Here is a 16,701-nt window from a genome sequence, read left to right as displayed (position 1 = left end):
CTTTATTAAATTGGACTTATGTTGTTTTATCCTATGCTTTATTAAATTGTATTTATGTTGCTTTATCCTATGCTTTATTAAACTGCATTTATGTTGTTTTATGCTATGCTTTATTAAATTGTATTTATGTTGTTTTATCCTATGCTTTATTAAATTGTATTTATGTTGTTTTATCCTATGCTTTATTAAATTGTATATATGTTGTTTTATTCTATGCTTTATTAAATTGTATTTATCTTGTTTTGTCCTATGCTTTATTAAATTATATTTATGTTGTTTTAACCTATGCTTTATTAAATTGTATTTATGATGTTTTATAATATGCTTTATTAAATTGTATTTATGTTGTTTTATCATATCCTTTATTAAATTGTATTTATGTTGTTTTATCCTATGCTTTATTAAATTGTATTTATGTTGTTTTATCCTATGCTTTATTAAATTGTATTTATGTTGTTTTATCCTATGCTTTATTAAATTGTATTTACGTTGTTTTATCCTATGCTTTATTAAATTGTGTTTATGTTGTTTTATCCTATGCTTTATTACATTGTATTTATGTTGTTTTAACCCATGTTTTATTAAATTGTATTTATGTTGTTTTATCCTATGCTGTATTAAATTGTATATATGTTGTTTTATCCTATGCTTTATTAAATTGTATTTATCTTGTTTTGTCCTATGCTTTATTAAATTATATTTATGTTGTTTTAACCTATGCTTTATTAAATTGTATTTATGTTGTTTTATCCTATGCTTTATTAAATTGTATTTATGTTGTTTTATCCTATGATTTATTACATTGTATTTATGTTGTTTTATCCTATGCTTTATTAAATTTTATTTATGTTGTTTTGTCCTATGCTTTATTAAATTGTATTTATGTTGTTTTGACCCATGCTTCATTAAATTGTATTCATGTTGTTTTATCTTATGCTTTATTAAATTGTCTTTATGTTGTTTTGTCCTATGCTTTATTAAATTGTATTTATGTTGTTTTAACCCATGCTTTATTAAATTGCATTTATGTTGTTTTATCTTATGCTTTATTAAATTGTATTTATGTTGTTTTATCCTATGCTTTATTAAATTGTATTTATGTTGTTTTGTACTAAGCTTTAATAAATTGTATTTATGTTGTTTTAACCCATGCTTTATTAAATTGTATTTATGTTGTTTTATCCTATGCTTTATTAGATTGTATTATGTTGTTTTATCCTATGCTTTATTAAACTGTATTTATGTTGTTTTATCCTATGCTTTATTAAATTGTATTTATGTTGTTTTATCTTATGCTTTATTAAATTGTATTTATGTTGTTTTATCCTATGCTTTATTAAATTGTATTTATGTTGTTTTAACCTATGCTTTATTAAATTGCATTTATGTTGTTTTATCCTATGCTTTATTAAATTGTATTTATGTTGTTTTATCCTATGCTTTATTAAATTGTATTTATGTTGTTTTATCCTATGCTTTATTAAATTGTATTTATGTTGCTTTATCCTATGCTTTATTAAATTGTATTTATGTTGTTTTATCCTATGATTTATTAAATTGTATTTATGTGGTTTTATCCTATGCTTTATTAAATTGTATTTATGTTGTTTTATCCTATGCTTTATTAAATTGTATTTATGTTGCTTTAACCTATGCTTTATTAAATTGTATTTATGTTGTTTTATCCTATACTTTATTAAATTGTATTTATGTTGTTTTATCCTATGCTTTATTAAATTGTATTATGTTGTTTTATCGTATGCTTTATTAAATTGTATTTATGTTGTTTTATCCTATGCTTTATTAAATTGTGTTTATGTTGTTTTATCCTATGCTTTATTAAATTGTATTTATGTTGTTTTAACCCATGCTTTATTAAATTGTATTTATGTGGGTTTATCCTATGCTTTATTAAATTGTATTTATGTTGTTTTATCCTATGATTTATTAAATTGTATTTATGTTGTTTTATCCTATGCTTTATTAAATTGTATTTATGTTGTTTTGTCCTATGCTTTATTAAATTGTATTTATGTTGTTTTAATCCATGCTTTATTAAATTGTATTTATGTTGTTTTATCCTATGCTTTATTAAATTGTATTTATGATGTTTTATCCTATGCTTTATTAAATTGTATTTATGTTGTTTTATCCTATGCTTTATTAAATTGCATTTATGTTGTTTTATCTTATGCTTTATTAAATTGGACTTATGTTGTTTTATCCTATGCTTTATTAAATTGTATTTATGTTACTTTATCCTATGCTTTATTAAACTGCATTTATGTTGTTTTATGCTATGCTTTATTAAATTGTATTTATGTTGTTTTATCCTATGCTTTATTAAATTGTATTTATGTTGTTTTATCCTATGCTTTATTAAATTGTATATATGTTGTTTTATCCTATGCTTTATTAAATTGTATTTATCTTGTTTTGTCCTATGCTTTATTAAATTATATTTATGTTGTTTTAACCTATGCTTTATTAAATTGTATTTATGATGTTTTATAATATGCTTTATTAAATTGTATTTATGTTGTTTTATCATATCCTTTATTAAATTGTATTTATGTTGTTTTATCCTATGCTTTATTAAATTGTATTTATGTTGTTTTATCCTATGCTTTATTAAATTGTATTTATGTTGTTTTAACCTCTGCTTTATTAAATTGTATTTATGTTGTTTTAATCTATGCTTTATTAAATTGTATTTATGTTGTTTTATCCTATGCTTCATTAAATTGTATTTATATTGTTTTAACTTATGCTTTATTAAATTGTATTTATGTTGTTTTATCCTATGCTTTATTAAATTGTATTTATGTTGTTTTGTCCTATGCTTTATTAAATTGTATTTATGTTGTTTTAACCCATGCTTCATTAAATTGTATTTATGTTGTTTTATCTTATACTTTATTAAATTGTATTTATGTTGCTTTATTCTATGCTTTATTAAATTGTATTTATGTTGTTTTGTCCTATGCTTTATTAAATTGTATTTATGTTGTTTTAATCCATGCTTTATTAAATTGTATTTATGTTGTTTTATCCTATGCTTTATTAAATTGTATTTATGTTGTTTTATCTTATGCTTTATTAAATTGGACTTATGTTGTTTTATCCTATGCTTTATTAAATTGTATTTATGTTGCTTTATCCTATGCTTTATTAAACTGCATTTATGTTGTTTTATGCTATGCTTTATTAAATTGTATTTATGTTGTTTTATCCTATGCTTTATTAAATTGTATTTATGTTGTTTTATCCTATGCTTTATTAAATTGTATATATGTTGTTTTATCCTATGCTTTATTAAATTGTATTTATCTTGTTTTGTCCTATGCTTTATTAAATTATATTTATGTTGTTTTAACCTATGCTTTATTAAATTGTATTTATGATGTTTTATCCTATGCTTTATTAAATTGCATTTATGTTGTTTTATCCTATGCTTTATTAAATTGTATATATGTTGTTTTATCCTATGCTTTATTAAATTGTATTTATCTTGTTTTGTCCTATGCTTTATTAAATTATATTTATGTTGTTTTAACCTATGCTTTATTAAATTGTATTTATGTTGTTTTATCCTATGCTTTATTAAATTGTATTTATGATGTTTTATCCTATGCTTTATTAAATTGTATTTATGTTGTTTTAACCCATTCTTTATTAAATTGTATTTATGTTGTTTTATCCTATGCTTTATTAAATTGTATTTATGTTGTTTTATCCTATGCTTTATTAAATTTTATTTATGTTATTTTGTCCTATGCTTTATTAAATTGTATTTATGTTGTTTTGACCCATGCTTCATTAAATTGTATTTATGTTGTTTTATCTTATGCTTTATTAAATTGTATTTATGTTGTTTTGTCCTATGCTTTATTAAATTGTATTTATGTTGTTTTAACCCATGCTTTATTAAATTGCATTTATGTTGTTTTATCTTGTGCTTTATTAAATTGTATTTATGTTGTTTTATCCTATGCTTTATTAAATTGTATTTATGTTGTTTTGTACTAAGCTTTAATAAATTGTATTTATGTTGTTTTAACCCATGCTTTATTAAATTGTATTTATGTTGTTTTATCCTATGCTTTATTAAATTGTATTTATGTTGTTTTATCCTATGCTTTATTAAACTGTATTTATGTTGTTTTATCCTATGCTTTATTAAATTGTATTTATGTTGTTTTATCTTATGCTTTATTAATTTGTATTTATGTTGTTTTATCCTATGCTTTATTAAATTGTATTTATGTTGTTTTAACCTATGCTTTATTAAATTGCATTTATGTTGTTTTATCCTATGCTTTATTAAATTGTATTTATGTTGTTTTATCCTATGCTTTATTAAATTGTATTTATGTTGTTTTATCCTATGCTTTATTAAATTGTATTTATGTTGCTTTATCCTATGCTTTATTAAATTGTATTTATGTTGTTTTATCCTATGATTTATTAAATTGTATTTATGTGGTTTTATCCTATGCTTTATTAAATTGTATTTATGTTGTTTTATCCTATGCTTTATTAAATTGTATTTATGTTGCTTTAACCTATGCTTTATTAAATTGTATTTATGTTGTTTTATCCTATACTTTATTAAATTGTATTTATGTTGTTTTATCCTATGCTTTATTAAATTGTATTAGGTTGTTTTATCGTATGCTTTATTAAATTTTATTTATGTTGTTTTATCCTATGCTTTATTAAATTGTGTTTATGTTGTTTTATCCTATGCTTTATTAAATTGTATTTATGTTGTTATAACCCATGCTTTATTAAATTGTATTTATGTGGTTTTATCCTATGCTTTATTAAATTGTATTTATGTTGTTTTATCCTATGCTTTATTAAATTGTATTTATGTTGTTTTATCCTATGCTTTATTAAATTGTATTTATGTTGTTTTGTCCTATGCTTTATTAAATTGTATTTATGTTGTTTTAATCCATGCTTTATTAAATTGTATTTATGTTGTTTTATCCTATGCTTTATTAAATTGTATTTATGATGTTTTATCCTATGCTTTATTAAATTGTGTTTATGTTGTTTTATCCTATGCTTTATTAAATTGTATTTATGTTGTTTTAACCCATGCTTTATTAAATTGTATTTATGTGGGTTTATCCTATGCTTTATTAAATTGTATTTATGTTGTTTTATCCTATGCTTTATTAAATTGTATTTATGTTGTTTTATCCTATGCTTTATTAAATTGTATTTATGTTGTTTTGTCCTATGCTTTATTAAATTGTATTTATGTTGTTTTAATCCATGCTTTATTAAATTGTATTTATGTTGTTTTATCCTATGCTTTATTAAATTGTATTTATGATGTTTTATCCTATGCTTTATTAAATTGTATTTATGTTGTTTTATCCTATGCTTTATTAAATTGTATTTATGTTGTTTTATCTTATGCTTTATTAAACTGGACTTATGTTGTTTTATCCTATGCTTTATTAAATTGTATTTATGTTGCTTTATCCTATGCTTTATTAAACTGCATTTATGTTGTTTTATGCTATGCTTTATTAAATTGTATTTATGTTGTTTTATCCTATGCTTTATTAAATTGTATTTATGTTGTTTTATCCTATGCTTTATTAAATTGTATATATGTTGTTTTATCCTATGCTTTATTAAATTGTATTTATCTTGTTTTGTCCTATGCTTTATTAAATTATATTTATGTTGTTTTAACCTATGCTTTATTAAATTGTATTTATGATGTTTTATAATATGCTTTATTAAATTGTATTTATGTTGTTTTATCATATCCTTTATTAAATTGTATTTATGTTGTTTTATCCTATGCTTTATTAAATTGTATTTATGTTGTTTTATCCTATGCTTTATTAAATTGTATTTATGTTGTTTTAACCTCTGCTTTATTAAATTGTATTTATGTTGTTTTAATCTATGCTTTATTAAATTGTATTTATGTTGTTTTATCCTATGCTTCATTAAATTGTATTTATATTGTTTTAACTTATGCTTTATTAAATTGTATTTATGTTGTTTTATCCTATGCTTTATTAAATTGTATTTATGTTGTTTTGTCCTATGCTTTATTAAATTGTATTTATGTTGTTTTAACCCATGCTTCATTAAATTGTATTTATGTTGTTTTATCTTATACTTTATTAAATTGTATTTATGTTGCTTTATTCTATGCTTTATTAAATTGTATTTATGTTGTTTTGTCCTATGCTTTATTAAATTGTATTTATGTTGTTTTAATCCATGCTTTATTAAATTGTATTTATGTTGTTTTATCCTATGCTTTATTAAATTGTATTTATGTTGTTTTATCTTATGCTTTATTAAATTGGACTTATGTTGTTTTATCCTATGCTTTATTAAATTGTATTTATCTTGCTTTATCCTATGCTTTATTAAACTGCATTTATGTTGTTTTATGCTATGCTTTATTAAATTGTATTTATGTTGTTTTATCCTATGCTTTATTAAATTGTATTTATGTTGTTTTATCCTATGCTTTATTAAATTGTATATATGTTGTTTTATCCTATGCTTTATTAAATTGTATTTATCTTGTTTTGTCCTATGCTTTATTAAATTATATTTATGTTGTTTTAACCTATGCTTTATTAAATTGTATTTATGATGTTTTATCCTATGCTTTATTAAATTGCATTTATGTTGTTTTATCCTATGCTTTATTAAATTGTATATATGTTGTTTTATCCTATGCTTTATTAAATTGTATTTATCTTGTTTTGTCCTATGCTTTATTAAATTATATTTATGTTGTTTTAACCTATGCTTTATTAAATTGTATTTATGTTGTTTTATCCTATGCTTTATTAAATTGTATTTATGATGTTTTATCCTATGCTTTATTAAATTGTATTTATGTTGTTTTAACCCATTCTTTATTAAATTGTATTTATGTTGTTTTATCCTATGCTTTATTAAATTGTATTTATGTTGTTTTATTATATGCTTTATTAAATTTTATTTATGTTATTTTGTCCTATGCTTTATTAAATTGTATTTATGTTGTTTTGACCCATGCTTCATTAAATTGTATTTATGTTGTTTTATCTTATGCTTTATTAAATTGTATTTATGTTGTTTTGTCCTATGCTTTATTAAATTGTATTTATGTTGTTTTAACCCATGCTTTATTAAATTGCATTTATGTTGTTTTATCTTGTGCTTTATTAAATTGTATTTATGTTGTTTTATCCTATGCTTTATTAAATTGTATTTATGTTGTTTTGTACTAAGCTTTAATAAATTGTATTTATGTTGTTTTAACCCATGCTTTATTAAATTGTATTTATGTTGTTTTATCCTATGCTTTATTAAATTGTATTTATGTTGTTTTATCCTATGCTTTATTAAACTGTATTTATGTTGTTTTATCCTATGCTTTATTAAATTGTATTTATGTTGTTTTATCTTATGCTTTATTAAATTGTATTTATGTTGTTTTATCCTATGCTTTATTAAATTGTATTTATGTTGTTTTAACCTATGCTTTATTAAATTGCATTTATGTTGTTTTATCCTATGCTTTATTAAATTGTATTTATGTTGTTTTATCCTATGCTTTATTAAATTGTATTTATGTTGTTTTATCCTATGCTTTATTAAATTGTATTTATGTTGCTTTATCCTATGCTTTATTAAATTGTATTTATGTTGTTTTATCCTATGATTTATTAAATTGTATTTATGTGGTTTTATCCTATGCTTTATTAAATTGTATTTATGTTGTTTTATCCTATGCTTTATTAAATTGTATTTATGTTGCTTTAACCTATGCTTTATTAAATTGTATTTATGTTGTTTTATCCTATACTTTATTAAATTGTATTTATGTTGTTTTATCCTATGCTTTATTAAATTGTATTAGGTTGTTTTATCGTATGCTTTATTAAATTTTATTTATGTTGTTTTATCCTATGCTTTATTAAATTGTGTTTATGTTGTTTTATCCTATGCTTTATTAAATTGTATTTATGTTGTTATAACCCATGCTTTATTAAATTGTATTTATGTGGTTTTATCCTATGCTTTATTAAATTGTATTTATGTTGTTTTATCCTATGCTTTATTAAATTGTATTTATGTTGTTTTATCCTATGCTTTATTAAATTGTATTTATGTTGTTTTGTCCTATGCTTTATTAAATTGTATTTATGTTGTTTTAATCCATGCTTTATTAAATTGTATTTATGTTGTTTTATCCTATGCTTTATTAAATTGTATTTATGATGTTTTATCCTATGCTTTATTAAATTGTATTTATGTTGTTTTATCCTATGCTTTATTAAATTGTATTTATGTTGTTTTATCTTATGCTTTATTAAATTGGACTTATGTTGTTTTATCCTATGCTTTATTAAATTGTATTTATGTTGCTTTATCCTATGCTTTATTAAACTGCATTTATGTTGTTTTATGCTATGCTTTATTAAATTGTATTTATGTTGTTTTATCCTATGCTTTATTAAATTGTATATATGTTGTTTTATCCTATGCTTAATTAAATTGTATTTATCATGTTTTGTCCTATGCTTTATTAAATTATATTTATGTTGTTTTAACCTATGCTTTATTAAATTGTATTTATGATGTTTTATCCTATGCTTTATTAAGTTGTATTTATGTTGTTTTATCCTATCCTTTATTAAATTGTATTTATGTTGTTTTATCCTATGCTTTATTAAATTGTATTTATGTTGTTTTATCCTATGCTTTATTAAATTGTATTTATGCTGTTTTAACCTCTGCTTTATTAAATTGTATTTATGTTGTTTTAATCTATGCTTTATTAAATTGTATTTATGTTGTTTTATCCTATGCTTTATTAAATTGTATTTATATTGTTTTAACTTATGCTTTATTAAATTGTATTTATGTTGTTTTATCCTATGCTTTTTTAAATTGTATTTATGTTGTTTTATCCTATGCTTTATTAAATTGTATTTATGTTGTTTTGTCCTATGCTTTATTAAATTGTATTTATGTTCTTTTAACCCATGCTTCATTAAATTGTATTTATGTTGTTTTATCTTATACTTTATTAAATTGTATTTATGTTGCTTTATTCTATGCTTTATTAAATTGTATTTATGTTGTTTTGTCCTATGCTTTATTAAATTGTATTTATGTTGTTTTAATCCATGCTTTATTAAATTGTATTTATGTTGTTTTATCCTATGCTTTATTAAATTGTATTTATGATGTTTTATCCTATGCTTTATTAAATTGTATTTATGTTGTTTTATCCTATGCTTTATTAAATTGTATTTATGTTGTTTTATCTTATGCTTTATTAAATTGGACTTATGTTGTTTTATCCTATGCTTTATTAAATTGTATTTATGTTGCTTTATCCTATGCTTTATTAAACTGCATTTATGTTGTTTTATGCTATGCTTTATTAAATTGTATTTATGTTGTTTTATCCTATGCTTTATTAAATTGTATTTATGTTGTTTTATCCTATGCTTTATTAAATTGTATATATGTTGTTTTATCCTATGCTTTATTAAATTGTATTTATCTTTTTTTGTCCTATGCTTTATTAAATTATATTTATGTTGTTTTAACCTATGCTTTATTAAATTGTATTTATGATGTTTTATCCTATGCTTTATTAAATTGTATTTATGTTGTTTTATCCTATCCTTTATTAAATTGTATTTATGTTGTTTTATCCTATGCTTTATTAAATTGTATTTATGTTGTTTTATCCTATGCTTTATTAAATTTTATTTATGTTGTTTTAACCTCTGCTTTATTAAATTGTATTTATGTTGTTTTAATCTATGCTTTATTAAATTGTATTTATGTTGTTTTATCCTATGCTTTATTAAATTGTATTTATGTTGTTTTAACCCATGCTTTATTAAATTGTATTTATGTTGTTTTATCCTATGCTTTATTAAATTGTATTTATGTTGTTTTATCCTATGCTTTATTAAATTTTATTTATGTTGTTTTGTCCTATGCTTTATTAAATTGTATTTATGTTGTTTTGACCCATGCTTCATTAAATTGTATTTATGTTGTTTTATCTTATGCTTTATTAAATTGTATTTATGTTGTTTTGTCCTATGCTTTATTAAATTGTATTTATGTTGTTTTAACCCATGCTTTATTAAATTGCATTTATGTTGTTTTATCTTATGCTTTATTAAATTGTATTTATGTTGTTTTATCCTATGCTTTATTAAATTGTATTTATGTTGTTTTGTACTAAGCTTTAATAAATTGTATTTATGTTGTTTTAACCCATGCTTTATTAAATTGTATTTATGTTGTTTTATCCTATGCTTTATTAAATTGTATTTATGTTGTTTTATCCTATGCTTTATTAAACTGTATTTATGTTGTTTTATCCTATGCTTTATTAAATTGTATTTATGTTGTTTTATCTTATGCTTTATTAAATTGTATTTATGTTGTTTTATCCTATGCTTTATTAAATTGTATTTATGTTGTTTAACCTATGCTTTATTAAATTGCATTTATGTTGTTTTATCCTATGCTTTATTAAATTGTATTTATGTTGTTTTATCCTATGCTTTATTAAATTGTATTTATGTTGTTTTATCCTATGCTTTATTAAATTGTATTTATGTTGCTTTATCCTATGCTTTATTAAATTGTATTTATGTTGTTTTATCCTATGATTTATTAAATTGTATTTATGTGGTTTTATCCTATGCTTTATTAAATTGTATTTATGTTGTTTTATCCTATGCTTTATTAAATTGTATTTATGTTGCTTTAACCTATGCTTTATTAAATTGTATTTATGTTGTTTTATCCTATACTTTATTAAATTGTATTTATGTTGTTTTATCCTATGCTTTATTAAATTGAATTAGGTTGTTTTATCGTATGCTTTATTAAATTGTATTTATGTTGTTTTATCCTATGCTTTATTAAATTGTGTTTATGTTGTTTTATCCTATGCTTTATTAAATTGTATTTATGTTGTTTTAACCCATGCTTTATTAAATTGTATTTATGTGGTTTTATCCTATGCTTTATTAAATTGTATTTATGTTGTTTTATCCTATGCTTTATTAAATTGTATTTATGTTGTTTTATCCTATGCTTTATTAAATTGTATTTATGTTGTTTTGTCCTATGCTTTATTAAATTGTATTTATGTTGTTTTAATCCATGCTTTATTAAATTGTATTTATGTTGTTTTATCCTATGCTTTATTAAATTGTATTTATGATGTTTTATCCTATGCTTTATTAAATTGTATTTATGTTGTTTTATCCTATGCTTTATTAAATTGTATTTATCTTGTTTTATCTTATGCTTTATTAAATTGGACTTATGTTGTTTTATCCTATGCTTTATTAAATTGTATTTATGTTGCTTTATCCTATGCTTTATTAAACTGCATTTATGTTGTTTTATGCTATGCTTTATTAAATTGTATTTATGTTGTTTTATCCTATGCTTTATTAAATTGTATTTATGTTGTTTTATCCTATGCTTTATTAAATTGTATATATGTTGTTTTATCCTATGCTTAATTAAATTGTATTTATCTTGTTTTGTCCTATGCTTTATTAAATTATATTTATGTTGTTTTAACCTATGCTTTATAAAATTGTATTTATGATGTTTTATCCTATGCTTTATTAAGTTGTATTTATGTTGTTTTATCCTATCCTTTATTAAATTGTATTTATGTTGTTTTATCCTATGCTTTATTAAATTGTATTTATGTTGTTTTATCCTATGCTTTATTAAATTGTATTTATGTTGTTTTAACCTCTGCTTTATTAAATTGTATTTATGTTGTTTTAATCTATGCTTTATTAAATTGTATTTATGTTGTTTTATCCTATGCTTTATTAAATTGTATTTATATTGTTTTAACTTATGCTTTATTAAATTGTATTTATGTTGTTTTATCCTATGCTTTTTTAAATTGTATTTATGTTGTTTTATCCTATGCTTTATTAAATTGTATTTATGTTGTTTTGTCCTATGCTTTATTAAATTGTATTTATGTTCTTTTAACCCATGCTTCATTAAATTGTATTTATGTTGTTTTATCTTATACTTTATTAAATTGTATTTATGTTGCTTTATTCTATGCTTTATTAAATTGTATTTATGTTGTTTTGTCCTATGCTTTATTAAATTGTATTTATGTTGTTTTAATCCATGCTTTATTAAATTGTATTTATGTTGTTTTATCCTATGCTTTATTAAATTGTATTTATGATGTTTTATCCTATGCTTTATTAAATTGTATTTATGTTGTTTTATCCTATGCTTTATTAAATTGTATTTATGTTGTTTTATCTTATGCTTTATTAAATTGGACTTATGTTGTTTTATCCTATGCTTTATTAAATTGTATTTATGTTGCTTTATCCTATGCTTTATTAAACTGCATTTATGTTGTTTTATGCTATGCTTTATTAAATTGTATTTATGTTGTTTTATCCTATGCTTTATTAAATTGTATTTATGTTGTTTTATCCTATGCTTTATTAAATTGTATATATGTTGTTTTATCCTATGCTTTACTAAATTGTATTTATCTTGTTTTGTCCTATGCTTTATTAAATTATATTTATGTTGTTTTAACCTATGCTTTATTAAATTGTATTTATGATGTTTTATCCTATGCTTTATTAAATTGTATTTATGTTGTTTTATCCTATCCTTTATTAAATTGTATTTATGTTGTTTTATCCTATGCTTTATTAAATTGTATTTATGTTGTTTTATCCTATGCTTTATTAAATTGTATTTATGTTGTTTTAACCTCTGCTTTATTAAATTGTATTTATGTTGTTTTAATCTATGCTTTATTAAATTGTATTTATGTTGTTTTATCCTATGCTTTATTAAATTGTATTTATGTTGTTTTAACCCATGCTTTATTAAATTGTATTTATGTTGTTTTATCCTATGCTTTATTAAATTGTATTTATGTTGTTTTATCCTATGCTTTATTAAATTTTATTTATGTTGTTTTGTCCTATGCTTTATTAAATTGTATTTATGTTGTTTTGACCCATGCTTCATTAAATTGTATTTATGTTGTTTTATCTTATGCTTTATTAAATTGTATTTATGTTGTTTTGTCCTATGCTTTATTAAATTGTATTTATGTTGTTTTAACCCATGCTTTATTAAATTGCATTTATGTTGTTTTATCTTATGCTTTATTAAATTGTATTTATGTTGTTTTATCCTATGCTTTATTAAATTGTATTTATGTTGTTTTGTACTAAGCTTTAATAAATTGTATTTATGTTGTTTTAACCCATGCTTTATTAAATTGTATTTATGTTGTTTTATCCTATGCTTTATTAAATTGTATTTATGTTGTTTTATCCTATGCTTTTTTAAACTGTATTTATGTTGTTTTATCCTATGCTTTATTAAATTGTATTTATGTTGTTTTATCTTATGCTTTATTAAATTGTATTTATGTTGTTTTATCCTATGCTTTATTAAATTGTATTTATATTGTTTTAACCTATGCTTTATTAAATTGCATTTATGTTGTTTTATCCTATGCTTTATTAAATTGTATTTATGTTGTTTTATCCTATGCTTTATTAAATTGTATTTATGTTGTTTTATCCTATGCTTTATTAAATTGTATTTATGTTGCTTTATCCTATGCTTTATTAAATTGTATTTATGTTGTTTTATCCTATGATTTATTAAATTGTATTTATGTGGTTTTATCCTATGCTTTATTAAATTGTATTTATGTTGTTTTATCCTATGCTTTATTAAATTGTATTTATGTTGCTTTAACCTATGCTTTATTAAATTGTATTTATGTTGTTTTATCCTATACTTTATTAAATTGTATTTATGTTGTTTTATCCTATGCTTTATTAAATTGAATTAGGTTGTTTTATCGTATGCTTTATTAAATTGTATTTATGTTGTTTTATCCTATGCTTTATTAAATTGTGTTTATGTTGTTTTATCCTATGCTTTATTAAATTGTATTTATGTTGTTTTAACCCATGCTTTATTAAATTGTATTTATGTGGTTTTATCCTATGCTTTATTAAATTGTATTTATGTTGTTTTATCCTATGCTTTATTAAATTGTATTTATGTTGTTTTATCCTATGCTTTATTAAATTGTATTTATGTTGTTTTGTCCTATGCTTTATTAAATTGTATTTATGTTGTTTTAATCCATGCTTTATTAAATTGTATTTATGTTGTTTTATCCTATGCTTTATTAAATTGTATGTATGATGTTTTATCCTATGCTTTATTAAATTGTATTTATGTTGTTTTATCCTATGCTTTATTAAATTGTATTTATCTTGTTTTATCTTATGCTTTATTAAATTGGACTTATGTTGTTTTATCCTATGCTTTATTAAATTGTATTTATGTTGCTTTATCCTATGCTTTATTAAACTGCATTTATGTTGTTTTATGCTATGCTTTATTAAATTGTATTTATGTTGTTTTATCCTATGCTTTATTAAATTGTATTTATGTTGTTTTATCCTATGCTTTATTAAATTGTATATATGTTGTTTTATCCTATGCTTAATTAAATTGTATTTATCTTGTTTTGTCCTATGCTTTATTAAATTATATTTATGTTGTTTTAACCTATGCTTTATTAAATTGTATTTATGATGTTTTATCCTATGCTTTATTAAGTTGTATTTATGTTGTTTTATCCTATCCTTTATTAAATTGTATTTATGTTGTTTTATCCTATGCTTTATTAAATTGTATTTATGTTGTTTTATCCTATGCTTTATTAAATTGTATTTATGTTGTTTTAACCTCTGCTTTATTAAATTGTATTTATGTTGTTTTAATCTATGCTTTATTAAATTGTATTTATGTTGTTTTATCCTATGCTTTATTAAATTGTATTTATATTGTTTTAACTTATGCTTTATTAAATTGTATTTATGTTGTTTTATCCTATGCTTTTTTAAATTGTATTTATGTTGTTTTATCCTATGCTTTATTAAATTGTATTTATGTTGTTTTGTCCTATGCTTTATTAAATTGTATTTATGTTGTTTTAACCCATGCTTCATTAAATTGTATTTATGTTGTTTTATCTTATACTTTATTAAATTGTATTTATGTTGCTTTATTCTATGCGTTATTAAATTGTATTTATGTTGTTTTGTCCTATGCTTTATTAAATTGTATTTATGTTGTTTTAATCCATGCTTTATTAAATTGTATTTATGTTGTTTTATCCTATGCTTTATTAAATTGTATTTATGATGTTTTATCCTATGCTTTATTAAATTGTATTTATGTTGTTTTATCCTATGCTTTATTAAATTGTATTTATGTTGTTTTATCTTATGCTTTATTAAATTGGACTTATGTTGTTTTATCCTATGCTTTATTAAATTGTATTTATGTTGCTTTATCCTATGCTTTATTAAACTGCATTTATGTTGTTTTATGCTATGCTTTATTAAATTGTATTCATGTTGTTTTATCCTATGCTTTATTAAATTGTATTTATGTTGTTTTATCCTATGCTTTATTAAATTGTATATATGTTGTTTTATCCTATGCTTTATTAAATTGTATTTATCTTGTTTTGTCCTATGCTTTATTAAATTATATTTATGTTGTTTTAACCTATGCTTTATTAAATTGTATTTATGATGTTTTATCCTATGCTTTATTAAATTGTATTTATGTTGTTTTATCCTATCCTTTATTAAATTGTATTTATGTTGTTTTATCCTATGCTTTATTAAATTGTATTTATGTTGTTTTATCCTATGCTTTATTAAATTGTATTTATGTTGTTTTAACCTCTGCTTTATTAAATTGTATTTATGTTGTTTTAATCTATGCTTTATTAAATTGTATTTATGTTGTTTTATCCTATGCTTTATTAAATTGTATTTATATTGTTTTAACTTATGCTTTATTAAATTGTATTTATGTTGTTTTATCCTATGCTTTATTAAATTGTATTTATGTTGTTTTATCCTATGCTTTATTAAATTGTATTTATGTTGTTTTGTCCTATGCTTTATTAAATTGTATTTATGTTGTTTTAACCCATGCTTGATTAAATTGTATTAATGTTGTTTTATCTTATACTTTATTAAATTGTATTTATGTTGCTTTATTCTATGCTTTATTAAATTGTATTTATGTTGTTTTATCCTATGCTTTATTAAATTGTATTACTTTGTTTTATAGTATGCTTTATTAAATTGTATTTATGTTGTTTTATCCTATGCTTTATTAAATTGTGTTTATTTTGTTTTATCCTATGCTTTATTAAATTGTATTTATGTTGTTTTAACCCATGTTTTATTAAATTGTATTTATGTTGTTTTATCCTATGCTTTATTAAATTTTATTTATGTTGTTTTGTCCTATGCTTTATTAAATTGTATTAATGTTGTTTTAACCCATGCTTCATTAAATTGTATTTATGTTGTTTTATCTTATGCCTTATTAAATTGTATTTATGTTGTTTTGTCCTATGCTTTATTAAATTGTATTTATGTTGTTTTAACCCATGCTTTATTGAATTGCATTTATGTTGTTTTATCTTATGCTTTATTATATTGTATTTATGTTGTTTTATCCTATGCTTTATTAAATTGTATTTACAGTTATATGAAAAAGTTTGGGCACCCCTATTAATCTTAAGATTAATTTTTTATAAAA

The sequence above is a fragment of the Phyllobates terribilis genome, unplaced genomic scaffold, assembly GCF_046119375.1.
Source record: "Phyllobates terribilis strain yellow unplaced genomic scaffold, ASM4611937v1 Scaffold_68__1_contigs__length_7421828, whole genome shotgun sequence".
In the NCBI taxonomy this organism is placed as follows: Eukaryota; Metazoa; Chordata; class Amphibia; order Anura; family Dendrobatidae; genus Phyllobates; species Phyllobates terribilis.
The sequence above is the reverse complement of the archived record's forward strand: the minus strand, read 5'-3'. Positions refer to the sequence as shown.